This window comes from Schistocerca americana, chromosome 4 (genome assembly GCF_021461395.2).
Source record: "Schistocerca americana isolate TAMUIC-IGC-003095 chromosome 4, iqSchAmer2.1, whole genome shotgun sequence".
In the NCBI taxonomy this organism is placed as follows: domain Eukaryota; kingdom Metazoa; phylum Arthropoda; class Insecta; order Orthoptera; family Acrididae; genus Schistocerca; species Schistocerca americana.
Window position 1 is genome coordinate 196,125,184 of NC_060122.1, and position 19,561 is coordinate 196,144,744.

Here is a 19,561-nt window from a genome sequence, read left to right on the forward strand (position 1 = left end):
TTTACAATGTGTGCAAGACGGGGACGCGGTACTGTTCAATCTGTACATTGAAGACGCAATGGAGGAAATAAAAGAAAGCGTCAAGAATGGGATTAAAATCCAACTAGAAAGGATGTCAATGTTAGGATTCGCTGATGCTATCCTCACTCAATGTGAAGAAGAATTACAGTATCCGTTGAATAGAACGAACAATTTAATGTAAGTAGCGAGGCGTGATAGGAATGAGAATAACGAGAAACTTATCAAAATTGCTGGTGACGAGCAGACGAAGTTATCAAACCTGCTACCTTGAAAGCAAAATAACCCACGACTGTCGAAGCAAGGAGAACATAAGAAGGAGATTATCACAGGTGAGGAGGCCACTCCTGCCTAAGCGAAGTTGAGTGACAAACACAGACCTTAATTTGAGGAACTAGTTTCTGGGATTGTGCGTCTGGAGCAGAGGGTTGCACGACAGTGAATCTTGGTAAATGCAAAAACTGAACAGAAGAGAATCAAAGCATTCGATATGTAGTGCTACAGAAGAAGGTTGAAAATCAGGTGGACCGATAAGGTAAGGAATAAGAGAATTCTGAGCAGAATCTTCGAAGTAACGAGTATAAGGAAAACACTGACGAGTAGAAGAGACATGTGTTAAGACAACAGGAAATAACAGTAGTGGTACTAGAGGGCTATACAGAGTGTAAACATTTTTGGGGAGTACATCCAGCAAATAGTTGAGGACGTAGGATGCAAGTGATACTGTGAGATGAAGAGTTTAGCGCAGGATAGGAGTTCGTGGCTGGCCGCATCAAGACTTTCGGATGACGGATGACTCAAAAATATGATTGGGAAATATAAACTGCATACAGTGAATGGTGCTTTTGCATTTCGTCCCCGACCGGAAGTTTACACAGAACGTCGTGGTGTAAACTAGCGCCGCTGAGGTAAAAATAGGCAACGTACTGTGTTCGAGAAGGTACTGCGCTTATATTAGAATCAGTTCTAAGTTATACAGTTATTATTTCCATCTGGTGTACAGCAAACTAAATATTGCACTTGAAACACATTCGTTCAATCCCAGCATACGTGTCGAAACGGAAACTGAAGCTCAAAACTTTGTACACGAGTTTTAATCACTGTTCAGAAGACAGAATGTGTCACGAATACAAAATTACAATAAAACCAAGTACTGCATTTTGGAACATATCGCTGTTAGACGACGTAACCAAGTCTACTGGTACATGTCGGCCCCGTTACTTTGATTGTGGAACCTTCCTGTTTTCTATCATTGTCCACCGGACCGGAGGCAGCAGTTATGAAGATAATCGTAATTACTTTAGAATCGACCACTAATTTTAGTAACACAGTAGTTAGCAACAGGTTTCTAAAGACAAGTCCCCATCATTTGGGTTTCCTATGTTAATCCTACATGAACAAGCACTCACAAAGTACACCAAGTCAAAAACTGAAAACAAGTAAACGTCCTGGCCTCACTTTAAAAAACGGCACCACCAATTTTCCGCTCCTGTTACTTATGTTACTGCCCATCCACCAAGCGTTCCTCTCGAATGGCGGTGAACGCCTGACACCAGCTTCAAGTTCGGTCAGCTGTCTATGGTTCCAAGAAACCGAGCCGAACCATCGTCCGTTCCATAGCAACCCACAAATGTTAAAAGAAACATTAAAAGACAAGATACAAAGATTATCAGCGAAATATTGCTGACATTTACCGTCCCAACACTAACTTTGAAAAAGAGTAAAATACCGTCGAAAAGAGCATGATCAGTGCCTCACAAAGCATGAAGTTTGGAACAGAATAAGTAAATACAGTGTTCAGTCAAATGTAAAGGTCCAGTTGCAGATACCGGACAACGTGTTGAGGAAGATGTTACTCATGTATGTAGTTTTTGTCCACTATGCGTAGCCCATAATAAATTTTAAATTGGTTGCACATGGGCATACTGTGCTTCGTTAGTAGAGGCTGGTTTTTTATCACACTTCCTTTCTCTCCTCCAGATAAGGTGTGACACATTGTGACACAGAAATGGGAATGCCAGTGACGAACGTTACCAAAGAAGAACAATGGGTTGTGACACGCTTTCTTCGTGCGAAAGTGTCCGTCCAGTGGACATACACAGGGGAATGCAGGGTATGTACGGTGCGAAGTGTGTTACAGACAAAACAGTGCGTAAGTGATGTCAGCGTTCTCTTGGTGGCAAGGAGACACTGACGAATGATGCGCAACCCGGGCATGTGACGAATCTAATTCCTAATGAGACAGTTGCTGCTATCGGAAATTTCATTCAGACTCATAGACGGTCCATCTTGAATACCATTAGTGCTCAAGTACAAGTTTCCCATTCTATTGTGCATGCCATTGCGCGCAATAGACTTGATAACCAAAAGTTTTGTGCTCAGTGGTTCCTCAAATGCTTGTACCGGGAACACCAGCACAACAGAATGGGAATATCACTGAAACATTTGACCCGATATCAAAAAGAGGGCTGCGATTTCCTTTTCAAGATAATTGCCGGAGATGAATCCATTTTCCCACTATTTCAACCGGAGTCCCAACGTGAGTGTATGCAGTGAAAGCATACAGGGTCGCCTAAACTAAAGAAAATCCTTTCAAAAACATCAGCGGCTAAGGTCATGGTGACTGTGTTCTTCGACGGTCTGGGGCCTCTGTTAGGGGAGTTCCTCCCCAAAAGAGCAACAATAAATGCCAGTGAATACTGCGACGTTATCCGTCGGCTGCGGCTAGCAATCAAGAGTAAACGCCGGCGTAACCTCGTGAAGGTATCATCTTATTGCATAGCAATGCTCGGCCTCATGTTTTCCAAAAAAAAAAAAAAAAAAAAAAAAAAAAACGCATGATCTTTTGGCGTTGTAGAGGTGGGAAGTGCTGTGATTTCCACCAAGAAACACTCCGGGGGCACCACCATCACTGAATGAAGTAGTGCAGCGAGCTGTTGCAAGAACGCCCCCCCCCCCCCGCCTCCTTTACCCCCACTCGTATTAAACTTCCAAAAATACCTCAGCTTAGCCGGTGAGTCCGTTGAGATGGTATTATGGTCGTATAGTATAACTGGCCACGCTTTCCTGGCCAAGCTTTGCGATGATATTAATCCAGTTCGTCCTTCAAGTGACTTAGTGAGTCGCCGCGTAGGAGTTTTTCCTACCTTTTATGTGGAGATGCTCTCCAATTTTTATGTCCCCTTGCAGAGCCCAGCAGCACCGTCGGATTCTGTCAGTGCAGTACTACTGTCTATATTTTAAGTAATGAAGCGGAAGAGGTTATTTGTGCAAATTACTTTTATACAGGATGCCACTATGATGCGCTTGTTTAAGAAACACAGTAAAATGAACTTCTTCACACTGATTATTAGCTAACTATTAATGGTACGAGGGCATGCTTTACCACATGACTAGACCGAAAGGCATCCCATTGACGACTGCCGACTGTGAAAACAATCAGTAACTTCTACGTACAAACGGTAAGGTTCGTAAAGATTGTACATCTTCGGTTATGGCAAAGTTATTCATCTCTTTATTAATATTATCGTTTACTGGTATTGTAAAATTACTGAATGATAGTATTTATGACCCGTAGACTCCTCCTAATGTCTGAGAGGCAGAGGGCAACTTTTGTTAGCAAATATATTTTTAATAATAATTACTTAAATCGTGCCAGAGTAAATGCACTTTTCCTACATATCTCTTAGCTGACGTCACTAGCGATTACTGCACCGGTGCCGCATCCCACTAGCTCTCAATGCACCAGATGGTACTCCGTCTTTGCTAATTAGTGCAGGAGCCTACTGCTCGGTGTTTAATCCGTATGTACTGCACCGATGATACATTCACTTCAAGTATGTGAAGCAGTGAAACTGGAAATAACGTAAAATGTGCAGTTATCTGCTAATAATGGGCACCTTACACTGTGACAGACTGGTTCAAGTGAAGAACTTCTTCTTCCAGGGAATTCATCATCTCGTGCTAAGGTGGCATAAGTACGGCAACAGCCATTACATACAGCTCAATCCAGTAATAAATTCTGTACGAAAATGGACATTTTCATTTGACTGAACCTCATTTGAACAGCCAGGTGTCTATAAAATTCAGTGTTCATTGTGTGACGAGATATATCTAGTGTACACCAAGAGGAAATTTTCAGCAAGATGTAGCGTGCATACAGACACATTTAGAATGGCCATTTATGGAAGATTGGTGATTTCCAGACGTACTGTAAATATGAGATTGGTATAGAAGAAAAGTTAGAGGTATTGCACGTAGACAAGGGAAAAGTAAAAGAAAAAAAATAAATAAATAAAAAAATTTACAATTGCGCACTCGAGGAACTTGAAATAATAATTCACGGAGGTAGGTTTAATAACGTATGCTACAAACGGACGGGAGTGTTAATACTTTCCTAAGTAGTGTCAACCAATATTTTACTTGCCTGTCCAGATTCCTACAGAGGCAGACTCTTTGGCCTCCTTCCACTCATATATCATTAGCAGTGAGTTGGTAACATTTGGATCCTCGGAACATAACGGTTACAGACTCGCATTATAACAGGTTTCTGTGCATATTTTTTAAGTTTATCTCTAATGCGTTAAATGTGAGCGGTTTTGTACCACTAACCACTGGTATATTGTTGCTTCGTATCAGTTGCAAAATCGCTTAAAGGTACGGAACGGCTGAAGGCTCAGTGCTGTCTGTTACAGCCCGTACATGTTTACCGGACTAACCGGTGCACGTAGAGGCAGCTGATGGTACTTACGGTTCATGTGACTGGTGTTTACCGCTGTACGAAATTAGTGCTTGATGGATGGGCAGCAAGATGGATAAGTGGAGCAGAGAATTTGGTGTTTCACTTTTTTAAATGTAAGTAATGGACTTTGTGCTAGATATTTTCTTTTTTGTGCCTGAAGTGCGTGTTTATGTAAGGCTAACGCAGACAGCTGAATGAGGGGAGCTTGAGTCGCGAAACGCGTTGCTGAGAATTATATTCCTAACTACAGTAACTTTAGGGAAAACCCCCTTGTGTCTGACGATGTTCAGTCGAAAGTAATAGCAATAATAATGGTTCCCATTGCGGCTAATTGTGGCATGTGCCGGCCGAAGTGGCCGTGCGGTTAAAGGCGCTGCAGTCTGGAACCGCAAGACCGCTACGGTCGCAGGTTCGAATCCTGCCTCGGGCATGGATGTTTGTGATGTCCTTAGGTTAGTTAGGTTTAACTAGTTCTAAGTTCTAGGGGACTAATGACCTCAGCAGTTGAGTCCCATAGCGCTCAGAGCCATTTGAACCATTAATTGTGGCATGTGAATTACCACCTACTGAAAATTTCAAAAAAAATTTTGTCTGCAACGTATGCTATAACTGTCCTACCTGTAAGAGAATTATTAATATTTCATCATCTAACGTATATTGGCACAAAATATACATCTCTCATCTGCTTGCAGTTAAGTTATTAAAATGCGGAACTAAAATACACTGTTCTGCGGACAAAGAAGGCATTTTGTATTTTCTGACCAGTTAGAGACCCGCATTGGAAATTATCGATTAACAGACACGGACGCTGGTGACAGCGCAAACACCCCTGAATTAATGGCATCAGCTGACGTCTGACGCCCTGTCACACGAAGTAGACTTCCAATGGCGGCAACGAAACGAGTGTCCAATTCATTATTCACAAGGACATAAATATTTAAGTAACTCGTTACTGCATAGTTCGTTGCTTTTATGAATGCGTGCAACACTGAAAAACATTCAGTGGAATAAAAAACAATTCGTATTTACAGATGCTTATCACTGTGACAAATATATACCAGTAATTAGTTCCGTTTTACACTCATTACTTCTAGAACAATCATGTTATAAAGTTAGTATTACATTATATGATACACTGAAGAGCCAAGGAAATTGGTACATCTGCATGATATCGTGCAGGGCCCTCGCGAGCGCGCAGAAATGCTGCAACATGACGTGGTATGGACTCGACTAATGTCTGAAGTAGTGCTAGAGGGAAATGACGCCATGAATCCAGCAGAGCTGTCCATAAATTCGTAAGAGTACGAGGGGTGGAGTTCTCGTCTGAACAGCACGTTGCAAAGCATCCAAGATATGATCAATAATGATCATGCCTGTGGAGTTTGTTGGTTAGCGGGTGTGTCTAAACCCAGAAGGGTGTTCCTGGAGCCACTCTGTTGTAATTCTGGACGCGTGGGGTGTCGTTTTTCCTACTGGAATCTCCCAAGCCCGTCGGCATTCACAATGGACATGAATCAACGCAGGTGATCATACAGGATGTTTACGTACGTGTCGCCTGCCAGAGTCGTATTTAGGCGTGTTAGGGGTCCCATATCACTCCAACTGTACACGACTCACACGACTACAGAGCCTCCATCAGCTTGAACAGTCCTCTGCTGACATGCAGGCTCCATGGCTTCATCAGGTCGTCCCCATATCCGTACACGTCCATCCGCTCTATAATACTTGAAACGAGACTCGTCCGACCAGGAAACATGTTTCCAATCATCAACAGTCCAATGTCGGTGTTGACGGTCCCAGACTACGGGTGAACCTTTGTGTCGTGCAGTCACCAAGGGTACTCGAGTGGGCCATCGGTTCCGAAACCTCATATGTATGATGTTTCGTTGAATGGTCCACACGCTGAGCCTTGTTGATGTGCGAGCATTGAAAACTGCAGCAATATGCGGAAGGGTTACACTTTGGTCACGTTGAATGATTCTATTCAGTCGTCATTGATCCCCTTCTTGCAGGATCTGATTCCGGCGGCAGTGATATCAGAGATTTGATGTTTTACCGGTTTACTGATATTCACGGTACGCTTATGAAATGGTCATACGGGAAAATCCCCAATTCATCGCTACTTCGTAGGTGTTGTGTGTCATCGCTCGTCTGCTGACTATGACTCCGCGTTCAGACTCAAATCTGGATAACCTGCCATTTCAGCAATAACTGATGGAGAATTTCGTTCTGAAACTTACAGGAAATTAAATGTCAAATTGTTTATACTTTTTGGATACTGACTTTACCGATCACTCCAACAAATCGTGCCACACCATTACTAGTCAGCAAGTCCTCAGCAGTGTGTAGCTGTATCGGAAGCTATGTAGAGATTGCATTACAGGATTAACATTCATTCAGCAATGAAGCAGATACCTACTACAACCCACAACAGATGCTACCGTGTGTTTTTTCCTAACTACGGGTATATTTAATACCAATCATAAATTACTCGCATCTGCTTAGGAATTCATTCAAGTATACTAGCGGATGTAGACAGCCTATTCCCCAACAGCAAGAAGTTGGTGCTTTTTACTTGGTTCGAGCCAAAACAACTTATTTTCGGTGTTAACAATGAAAACGTAGTCTACTGGAAATACCGGGCGTGGAAACTCAAGTTAAATATGTGTAATTTTGTGAAACATAATAGCAAATCTCATTAAAACATACAAATTTAATTTCCTTTCGTTAAGTAGATACACTAACAGTACTTCTTGGACCTGAAATGAAGTTTCATTTTTTTCTTTGTGATTTACTCGTTTACATATCTATTTACCCGTGATCTAGGGGTAGCGTCTTTGATTCATAATCAAAACGTCTTCGGCCCCAGGTTCGATCCCCGCCACTGCCTAAATTTTGATAAATAATCAGCATTGGCGGCCGAAGACTTCCGGCATAAGAAGTCAGCCTCATTCTGCCAACGGCCTTGTCAAAGGGGGCGGAGGAGCAAATAGAGGTTCAGGGCACTCTCTTGTCCTAGGGGTGGGAAATTGCCCCTAAAGGCGGAAGAATCAGCAATGATCAACGACATGAGGATGCAGAAGGCAATGGAAACCACTGCATTAAAGACACATAACGTGTATCCACAGGACATGTGGCCTGTAATTGAAGAAGTGTCATGATGATCTCTCCATTGGCAAAAGATTCCGGAATAGTCCCCCATTCGGAACTCCGGGAGGGGACTGCCAAGGGGGAGGTTACCATGAGAAAAAGGTTGAATAATTAACGAAAGCATAACGTTCTACGAGTCGGGGTGTGGAATGTCAGAAGCTTAAACGTGGTAGGGAAACTAGAAAATCTGAAAAGGGAAATGCAAAGGCTCAATCTAGATATAGTAGGGGTCAGTGAAGTGAAGTGGAAGGAAGACCAGGATTTCTGGTCAGATGAGTATCGGGTAATATCAACAGCAGCAGAAAATGGTATAACAGGTGTAGGATTCGTTATGAATAGGAAGGTAGGGCAGAGGGTGTGTTACTGTGAACAGTTCAGTGACCGGGTTGTTCTAATCAGAATCGACAGCAGACCAACACCGACAACGATAATTCATCTACATTTATACTCCGCAAGCCACCCAACGGTGTGTGGCCGACGTCGCAAGCTGATGATGAACAGACAGAGAAAGTGTATGAGCATATTGAAAGGGTAATGCAGTATGTAAATGGGGACGAAAATCTAATAGTCATGGGCGACTGGAATGCAGTTGTAGGGGAAGGAGTAGAAGAAAAAGTTACAGGAGAATATGGGCTTGGGACAAGGAATGAAAGAGCAGAAAGACTAATTGAGTTCTGTAACAAGTTTCAGCTAGTAATAGCGAATACCCTGTTCAAGAATCACAAGAGGAGGAGGTATACTTGGAAAAGGCCGGGAGATCTGGAAGATTTCAGACATCATGGTCAGACAGAGATTCCGAAATCAGATACTGGATTGTAAGGCGTACCCAGGAGCAGATATAGACTCAGACCACAATATAGTAGTGATGAAGAGTGGGCTGAAGTTCAAGACATTGGTCGGGAAGTATCAATACCCAAAGAAGTGGGATACGGAAGTACTAAGGAATGACGAGATACGTTAGAAGTTCTCTAACGCTATAGATACAGCAATAAGGAATAGCGCAGTAGGCAGTACAGTTGAAGAGGAATGGACATCTCTGAAAAGGGCCATCACAGAAGTTGGGAAGGAAAACATAGGTATAAAGAAGGTAGCTGCGAAGAAACCATGGGTAACGGAAGAAATACTTCAGTTGATTGATGAAAGGAGGAAGTACAAACGTGTTCCGGGAAAATCAGGAATACAGAAATACAAGTCGTTGAGGGATGAAATAAATAGGAAGTGCAGGGAAGCTAAGACGAAATGGCTGCAGGAGTAATGAGAAGACATCGAAAAGATATGATTGTCGGAAGGACAGACTCAGCATACAGGAAAGTCAAAACAACCTTTGGTGACATTAAAAGCAACGGTGGTAACATTAAGAGTGCAACGGGAATTCCACTGTTAAATGCAGAGGAGAGGGCAGATAGGTGGAAAGAATACATTGAAAGCCTCTATGAGGGTGAAGATTTGTCTGATGTGATAGAAGAAGAAACAAGAGTCGATTTAGAAGAGATAGGGGATACAGTATTAGAATCGGAATTTACAAGAGCTTTGGAGGAATTACGGTCAAATAAAGCAGAAGGGATAGATAACATTCCATCAGAATTTCTAAAATCATTGAGAGAAGTGGGAACAAAACGACTATATGACTCTGGCGACATACCATCTGACTTTCGGAAAAGCATCATCCATACAATTCCGAAGACGGCAAGAGCTGACAAGTGCAAGAATTATCGCACAATCAATTTAACAGCTCATGCATCGAAGCTGCTTGCAAGAATAATATACAGAAGAATGGAAAAGAAAACTGAGAATGCGCTAGGTGACGATCAGTTAGGCTTTAGGAAAAGTAAAGGGACGAGAGAGGCAATTCTGACGTTACGGCTAATAATGGAAGCAAGGCTAAAGAAAAATCAAAAAACTTTCATAGGATTTGTCGACCTGGAAAAAGCGTTCGACAATATAAAATGGTGCAAGCTGTTCGAGATTCTGAAAAAAGTAGGGGTAAGCTATAGGGAGAGACGGGTCTTATACAATATGTACAACAACCAACAGTGGACGATCAAGAACGAAGTGCTCGTATTAAGAAGGGTGTAAGACAAGGCTGTAGCCTTTCGCCCCTACTCTTCAATCTGTACAACGAGCAAGCAATGATGGAAATAAAAGAAAGGTTCAGGAGTGGAATTAAAATACAAGGTGAAAGGATATCAACGATACGATTCGCTGATGACATTGCTATCCTGAGTGAAAGTGAAGAAGAATTAAATGATCTGCTGAACGGAATGAACAGTCTAATGAGTACACAGTAGGGTTTGAGAGTAAATCGGAGAAAGACGAAGGTAATGAGAAGTAGTAGAAATGAGAACAGCGAGAAACTTAACATCAGGATTGATGGTCACGAAGTCAATAAAGTCAAGGAATTCTGCTACCTAGGCGGTAAAATAACCAATGACGGACGGAGCAAGGAGGACATCAAAAGCAGACTCGCTGTGGCAAAAAAGGCATTTCTGGCCAAGAGAAGTCTACTAATATCAAATACCGGCCTTAATTTGAGGAAGAAATTTCTGAGGATGTACGTCTGGAGTACAGCATTGTATGGTAGTGAAACATGGGCTGTGGGAAAACCGGAACAGAAGAGAATCGAAGCATTTGAGATGTGGTGCTATAGACGAATGTTGAAAATTAGGTGGACTGATAAGGTAAGGAATGAGGAGGTTCTATGCAGAATCGGAGAGGAAAGAAATATGTGGAAAACACTGATAAGGAGTAGGGACAGGATGTTAGGACATCTGCTAAGAGATGAGGGAATGACTTCCATGGTACTAGAGGGAGCTATTGAGGGCAAAAACTGTAGAGGAAGACAGAGATTGGAATACGTCAAGTAAATAATTGAGGACGTAGGTTGCAAGTGCTACTCTGAGATGAAGAGGTTAGCACAGGAAAGGAAATCTGACTTGACCACTTCATTATGAAGTCTCTGATATTGTTAATAGAGATTTAGCAGATGTTTTGGTGTGCAATATCATTACGTCAAAATTTCAGCTGCTGCAGAAGTCAATTACCTGACAGTAATTTCCGAAACGCGACCTGAAAAACTAGATCTGAAATGTAGAAATGACGTACCCGCTTTGTGGAGTCAGGTTTTTCTAATAATTGGGCTTTTTGTGGAATCGTAACAATTGAAATTCATTAATTAAATTAAAATAATGACGAAACAATTACCACCTAATGAAAATATGAGGAAATGTTAATATTGTCATCTTTCGCCTTCTGTTTATATAAAAAATGTATAAATTAGTTTTTAACTGAATTAGTTCACAATTCAGCCATGTGGTGCGTTACAACATAATAAACATTGATTGATGAGCGTTCCTCTTAATGAATGCTATGGTAGGGACACATAAATTGAACTGCAGCCCGATATTCAGTACCTTCAATTAAATTTTGATTGTACTTCTAACACGATACTTCGCGTTAATTTGTCTGTATGCAGTACAACCATTCTTGCAACAACTGACTTGAATCAAAACCAGTCAAAGCTTTTGACATCCGTTCATAAACGAAAAGTTCTGAAAAGAAGATTAGGATTTAATATCCCGTTGGCTATGTCATTAGAGGTGGAGGAAAACTCTGGTTCGAGAAGGCTGTAATTTGTTGACAAATGAACATTTTAGAGTCTTGCAGAAGCAAATATAAAGGAGGTGAACTGGACATGTTAAAAAAATTGAGTTTCACTGTACATAACACGAAAGATGAATATATATTAAATTAAATGTCTATCGGCGATGCAAATAACGTTCTTTAAGAATGTTGTTGAACTACTGGATGTTTAATGTTACCCCTTAGGAACCTCAGGTACGAGGATATTAGTTATATCAGTGCCTTTAGGTCGTGCTGTCTTTAAATAGAATCCCCCGACATTTTCTTAAGCGATTTTTCTCTACTTTTTATTCTTACGTGCACGATATTCTCACTTGTGCTGAAGGTGTTTCCATGAAGTACAGAATCTTTAATGGAGACTATGGACAATTCAGATAAACCTACGGTGGTGCAGTTGTCGTGTGTGGTCGACATTTAGCCACACTGACCCTTCTAGAAAAATATTTTAGATACGCTTCTGGCATAGATGTCCTTCAGTACAATCTTGTTTTGGACTAAGCAACAGATCGGAATAAGGATACATTTTTATCTAAACTGAGTAAAATTTCTGTTTTTTATATTTTTGGCACATTTTTAGGTCTTCCCAACGACCAGCGATATCACTTTTCGCAATGAACTGAAAAGTGCTTTATGGTTCCCAAACAAGAGGAAACTTTAAATCAAATACTGTGCAACTTATACATGAAAATGAAGTGTCACTTGCAGAATACCTGCAGAAAACTAAGCGTACATATCTTTAAACATTTACAGTTACTCCAGCAATATGGCTCTGTCTGAAATTAGAGCACCTGAAATTTCAGTGTTAGTGTTTTTGGTTTATTACACTGCCAATTATGAGCAGTTGACGTATTGCCTACGAAATGGAAAAGAACAGAAATAATACACAAAATCCTTATGCATGGAGCTGCTACATACCCCAAAGAGACAAAGATAGGGAAAAAAGACTCCAATAATAGTTTATGTCAAAGAATTTTGTGACACAATTACGGTTAAAGCTGATTCCATAGGGCACCTCGCTGTAGTGAATTTACGCTACGGTCGCAGGTTCGAATCCTGCCTCGGGCATGGATGTGTGTGATGTCCTTAGGTTAGTTAGGTTTACGTAGTTCTAAGTTTTAGTGGACTGATGACCTCAGAAGTTAAGTCTCATAGTGATGAGAGCCATTTGAAACATTTGTAGTGAGTTTATTTTATTCTTAAAAAGACATCTTGAAGTTTTCTATCTTGGATGCTTTTGACAAGAATTACATCATGGACAACTAGCACACTCTACAGGGAAACAGATTAAAGACAGTACAAGTGTAAGTTTGGCTTACATAGAAAAAATAATGTGTTACAACGGACAGCCTATAATTGTAATTATAGGTGTCAATGAATTGTACAATTATCTGATAATAAAACGGCGGATATATCCGATCAGAGGAAGAGAACATAACGTGCAAGCGTTACAAGTAAAACAAGGAGGCTTACTACATACATTGATAGTCATCTTCCCAACTGATAGGAAGTTATAGGGCACAATATGTGCTCCTTTTCTTTGTTGTACAGGAACTGTCACTTACGTCCACACGGTAAATAGGTGCAGCAGAGATACAATAATTTGGATCAGTGCGTCCGTATATCGGTAAACGTGTCAGATATGTAACCCACTGAATGTTATTATAAACGTATATTAAAATATCAGAACTGTAAAAAACTAAATCCTGAACTAAAAGTGTGCCAAGGCGTCAAATGCCTCTGCACAACGCAGTGAAATCCAGGAAAAGGAGAGAAGTCTTCATTACATTTTTTTTGGAACGTAATTATAAATATACCTCTGCCAGACGGCACTTATTTATAAATATAGCCAGCGACTAAATAAATGGAAATGTCGTGTGGCTAGGGCCTCCCGTCGGGTAGACCGTTCGCCTGGTGCAGGTCTTTCGATTTGACGCCACTTCAGCAACCTGCGCGTCGATGGGGATGAAATGATGATGATTAGGACAACACAACACCCATTCCCTGAGCGGAGAAAATTTCCGACCCAGCCGGGAATCGAACCCGGGCCCTTAGTATTGACAGTCTGTCACGCTGACCACTCAGCTACCGGGGCGGACAGCGACTACATAATTACATATATGTGACAATGTTTACATAACTAGAAAGCAACGTTTTGTGACTAGAGCTAGCTTACATTCAGATTCTTCATAGTTGTCGAAATACGTGGCTCTCTCAGACGACACGAACATAAATACTTTTTTCGTAACAAAATACAAACGTAAAGATATGTTAAGAAAAACTAACAAGAATTATTTGCTGTATCAAAGGTATGACACGTTGAAAACACAAAATAATCAATTTATAAGTTATCATTATGGATGTAATTTCATCTTACGTAAAATTGGTGCTACGAGCAGCTAATTTGAAAATGATGCTACAAATAAAAAATATGTAGGCTAACTACCTAAAATACATTGTCGTCAAAATTTAAAGGGTGAACTGTGAAAGCTTGTTACAGCAATAATAAGTGACCGAGTGTAGCAACCACCTACCAGTAAAATGTGTAATCAATATTAACATTATAGATGCGAAAGTTACTCTGTCACATTGCCACGACGAAATTGCTGAACCGATTTTGATGAAATTTGTTAATGAGATAGCTTGAACTATGAGGAAAATTATAGGCTACTTTAGATTGTGTGTAGTAAATATCTATATCGATACTCTCCAAATCACGTAAGTCCCTGGCAGGGGGTTCACTGAAACATCCTCATAATAATTCTCTATTATTCCAATGTCGAACAGTGCGCGGAAAAAACGAACACCTACATCTTTCTGTGTGAGCTCTGATTTCCCTCATTTTGTCATGCTGATCGTTTCTCCCTACGTAAGTCGACATTAACAAAATATTTTCGCATTCAGAGGAGATAGTTGGTGATTGAAATTTCGTGAGAAGTTTCCGCTGCAATGAAATACGCCTTTGTTTTACTGTTGTCCAGCCCAAGAAGTGTATCGTCCAAGGCAATCTTTCCCCTATTTCAGTATAATACAAAACGTGCTGCTCTTCTCTGAACTTCCTCGATGTACTTTGTTAATCCTATCTGGTAATTATCCCAGATCGAGCGGAAGTACTTTGAAAGAGCGCGGACGAGCGTCGTGTACCAGTCTCTTTAGTAGATGTGTTACATATTGTAAGTATTGTGTCAATATAACGCAGTCTTTGGTTTGCCTTCCCCATAATATTTTCTGCGTGTTCTTTCCAGTTTAAGTTGTCCGTAATTGTAATTCTTAGGCGTTTAGTTGAATTTACGGCCTTTAGACTTGACTGATTTATTCTGTAACCGAAGTTTAACGGATCCGTTTCAGCAATCATGTGGATGACCATATACTTTTCGTTATTTAGGGTCGATATCCAATTTCTGCACCATATAGATATCTTTTCTAAATCGTTTTGGAATTTGATGTGATTTTCTGATGACTTTACTAGTCGATAAACGACAGCTAACATATGCAAACAACCTATGACGGCTGCTGAGATTGCCTCCTAAATCGTTTATATAGATAAGGAACAGCACACAGCCTGTAACATTACCTTGTGGAACGCCAGAGATCACTCCTGTTTTACTTTATGTCTTTCTGTCAGTTACTACGGCTATGACCGCTCTGACAGAAAATCACGAATCCAGTCACATAACTGAGACAATATTCCATAAGTACGCAATTTCACTAGACTCGCCTATGTGGGACAGTGTCAAGAGCAATCTGGAAATCGAGAAATACGTAATCAAATTTGCAGTCGCTTGCCAACAGCATTGCGTAAAGTGATAGTTGTGTTTTACAAGAATGAAGTTTTCTAAATCCGTATTGTGTGCATGTCAATAGATGGTTTTCTTCGAGGTAATTCATAACGTTCGAACACAATATTGCACGCCATGTTAAACAATAATTACTCTTAGAGTAAGCTGTTTACTCTTTGACTTTTGAACTTTACCATTTTGTGAAAATATTTTTATTTTTTGATAAGTTATGATAACACTATTCAACGTAATGAATACAACGCTTATACTATCCTCTGTGTGTTTAATCCCTACTTCCGTAGTAATATCCCTCATAAGCCAGTCGTGTGTCAGAAGCTTAGCGCCAGGCGTCCATTGTAACATTTAAGATTCATTCGAATTGGCGCGAAGAGCTCGCTGTCGTGTGGAAGCGTTACAAACCGTCGCCAGTGTGGTACCGCTTTAGATTCACGGCCAGGTCGGATTTTTTTCTGCTCACGACTGGATGTGTGTTGTCTTCATCATCTTTTTATCATCACAGACGCACATGTCACTAAAGTGGCTTCAGATAAAACGTCTTGCACCAAGTTCCTGAAAATTGTGACCGGGATCTCCCGGGCAGTAAAGACATACATACGTTTAATTTCATTTCAGTGTCGTACGAGCGCAGCCCGCGGTAACAGCTAAAATATTATGCACAACGCATTTAATTCCTACCAGTCCATATGTTCATATTTATATTACAAATGCGAACCTAAATCTGTAACGTTTCTCATGACTAAAATTTTGTGTTAGATAGGTTGAACCCTGAGGAAGAACATAAACTAATTTACAAAGTGTGTAATACAAGACATTTATTGACTTAAAGATTATTACGAGAATGAGGAAGAATATTTACTGTTTAAAAGAGCTACTTGCTTTTTTCGCCTTTCACCCTTATCATGTTTGTGAAAATGCTTTCATGTTCTACGCAAAACGGTTCAGAGTAATAAATACAATGCTTATTCAATTCCGAACATGTTTAATCCAAACCTCCAAAACAGTACCTATATTAATAAATGCGAAAGTAACTCTGTCTATTACGTTTTTACGACTCTGCCGATATACCAATCCGACGAAACTCGGTGTAGAGATAGGTAGAAATCCGAGGAAGGCCACAGACTACTTGAGGAAGTTTTACCTTTTTGAGTACTATTAACATTGTTAAATATTGTATAATGTACGTGAGTGGGATGCAGACGACGCTTCGTGACTATCAGAGACTCTTAGTGTCTATAGATTATTCTGCGATAGTGCACATCCCATGTTACTGTGTGTGCGATTTATGATATTGAGGTGCTACACATCGTGGCATAGACGGAGATTTTTTGTGAAGACACAACAATAAAATTCACCAGTATACCCGAGAACAATATTTCAAATTACAATGAAGAACCAAACACTGGTATAGGATATGTGAAGAGGCAGAATATGGCGCTAAGGTCGACAACGCCTATATAAGACAACAAGTGTCCGGCGCAGTTGTTAGATCGCTTACTGCTGCTACAAGATTTAAGTGAGTTTGAACGCGATGCTATAGTTATCGCACGCACGATGGGACACAGCATCTCCTAGGTAGCGATGAAGTGGGGATTTTCCCGTGTGATCATTTCACGAGTGTACCGTGAATATAGAAATCCGGTAAAACGTCAAATCTCCGACATCGCTGCGGCCGGAAAAAGATTCTGCAAGAAGGGGATCAACAACGACTGAAGAGAATGGTTCAATGCAACGCAAGTGTAACCATTCCACAAGTTCCTGCAGATTTTAGTGTTGGACCATCAACCATCCAACGAAACATCATCGATGTGGGCTTTCGGTACCCAAAGCCCACTTGTGTGGCCTTGATGAAAGCACAACAAGAAACTATACGTCTCACCTGGGCCCGACAACATACACATTGTACTGTTAATGAAATTGTATCGTCGGAATGGACGTGTATGGGTATAGAGACAACGTCATGAATCCATGGACCATATATGTTAGCAGGTGCTGTTCAAGCTAGTGGGGTCTGTAATGGTGTGAGGCGTGTGCATTTGGAGAGATATGGAACTCCTTTAACGTCTAGCTAGGGCTCAGACAAGCAAGCCGTCTGTTCACCTGCATCCATTAATGTCCATTGTGCCTTCTGATGGACTTGGGCGATTCCAGCAGGACAATATCACATTCTATGCGTCAAGAATTATTACAGAGTGGCTCCAGAAACACTCATTTGAGTTGAAACGCTTCCGCTGGACACCCACCCCCCCAGACATGAACATTATTGAGCATATCTGGGATACATTGCAACGTGCTGTTCAGAAGAGACCTCCACCCCTCGCCCTCTTACGGATTTATGGACAGCCCTGCAGGATTCACTCCCCTTGAGCACTACTTAAGACATTGGACGGGTCCATGCCATGTCATATTGTGGCCCTTCTGGGTGATTGTGGCGCCCCTACATGATATCGGGCAGGTGCGCAGTTTCTTTGGCTCTTCAATGTATTACGAAAAACCCCGCAAACTAAAATGTGATTTATCGCATAGTTTAAATAAGCTCGAACTGCGATAATTATTCAACTCCACCAATCCTCAGAGCAATCTCAGGACCGTGGAGTTTGAATGGAGAACGTCAGGCAACCTTAAGAGCTAGACAGACAGTGTAACAGCTTTCTGGAGCAGCTCCCGAAACGCTTCACCCACAACAACAGCATCATTATAAAGCCTGCATAAAGATAGCTCTTACTTTTACATGTTGCGCGTAGGAGGCTGTATTTGATTATGACCTATTAACTAAATACGTAAGTCATAAATTAGTTACCGTATGGGGAGGGATCAGGATGTAGGCGCTATAATGCATTGAAACGGAAAGATGAAAAGTTTGGTAAGTTTTTCTCTGGTCGCAAAACCACGTATCCACTACTAGGTGAGTCAGGGAAAACCCTAAAAACTCTGCTTCCGTAAGAATGTAGTGAATCGAAGAAATTTATGACTGCAATTAGAAACTATAATGCATGCTTTCAGATTCTACGTACAGGACAATTATTGAAACATACTGACACTGCAAAAATTTTTGATAAATACGTTTATGCAACAGTATATACACAGCAATCTAGTAATTACTAGCTTAGTTACCCACCATCAGTCGTCATAACAAACAACCGGGAAGAGACGTGACTCGTAACGGTGTTCGTCCCCGTCGGTGTGACCAGTTCGTGTGAATTGGTAAACTGCAATCGTTTATTTTTATTTTTACGCCCGGTTAGTTCCGTGATGAAATAAAATCTTGATTCTTGTTTCATCATTACGGTCGTTTTCCACATCGTACATAGCGAGGATGTAATTTTTCTGTCTACTATTCCGTTGCTACGCCGTTGCTATGTCCAGCTATAAACAAGGTCCGTAGTAATTCCAGAGATATCTTATGTTGGAGGAATTCTTTTTTTTAATACGCCGTAATTCTGGTTTAAACTAATCACTCTTTACTGTCCATTATTCATGTACTCACTTAAAATGTTTAAAAAGTTAGGCGACACGTAAGAATTACCTTTTGATTCAGATTTTATTGTTCTTTCTAAAAGCAATTGTTTGTCCCTACAACACACGCACACCGATATGTCATTCAAGAATAACTTCAGTTCGTAATCGTGACGATAACGACAACTTTTCACTTATCGGCGTACTTGTCCTTCTTCGTGTCTTCGTTTTATTGTGTCCTACTCGAGGCTACGAATTGTTTTTCTGTCGTTGATTCATTGCTCTCAAAGTTTGTAACTGCTCATCAGCACGAAGGCTAAGTCCGATAAACCAATATCTCTCGATCGAAGTGTAACACTCTTCTTACTACACCGTCGCGTTGAGAATGGTAAAGATTAACTTTCATCAGTCGAATGACTGAGCAGTACTTCGGTCTGTACCTCACGAGTTATCAAACTTCCAAAACTGAAACAATGTAACAGCGTTTGCATCCAGACAACTATCGCAAAAGTACTCTCGATTGACTCAAAAGCAAATAACTAATTGAACATTTCCATATCTAAGTTGCATTGTAGTCGCATTTAATTTCCTTTTCGGTACGGCTACAACTCCCTTCCATGGTAAATGTTATCTATGACTGAATTACTTTCTTGGATTTAACCTTCGCTCATATGATTTTGAATTTATTCCATAGATGTTTGATGAAGAATCTATGAAAATCCTTTCCTCTTATCTCCCATTTTTGTATGCTATTCTCAGTATT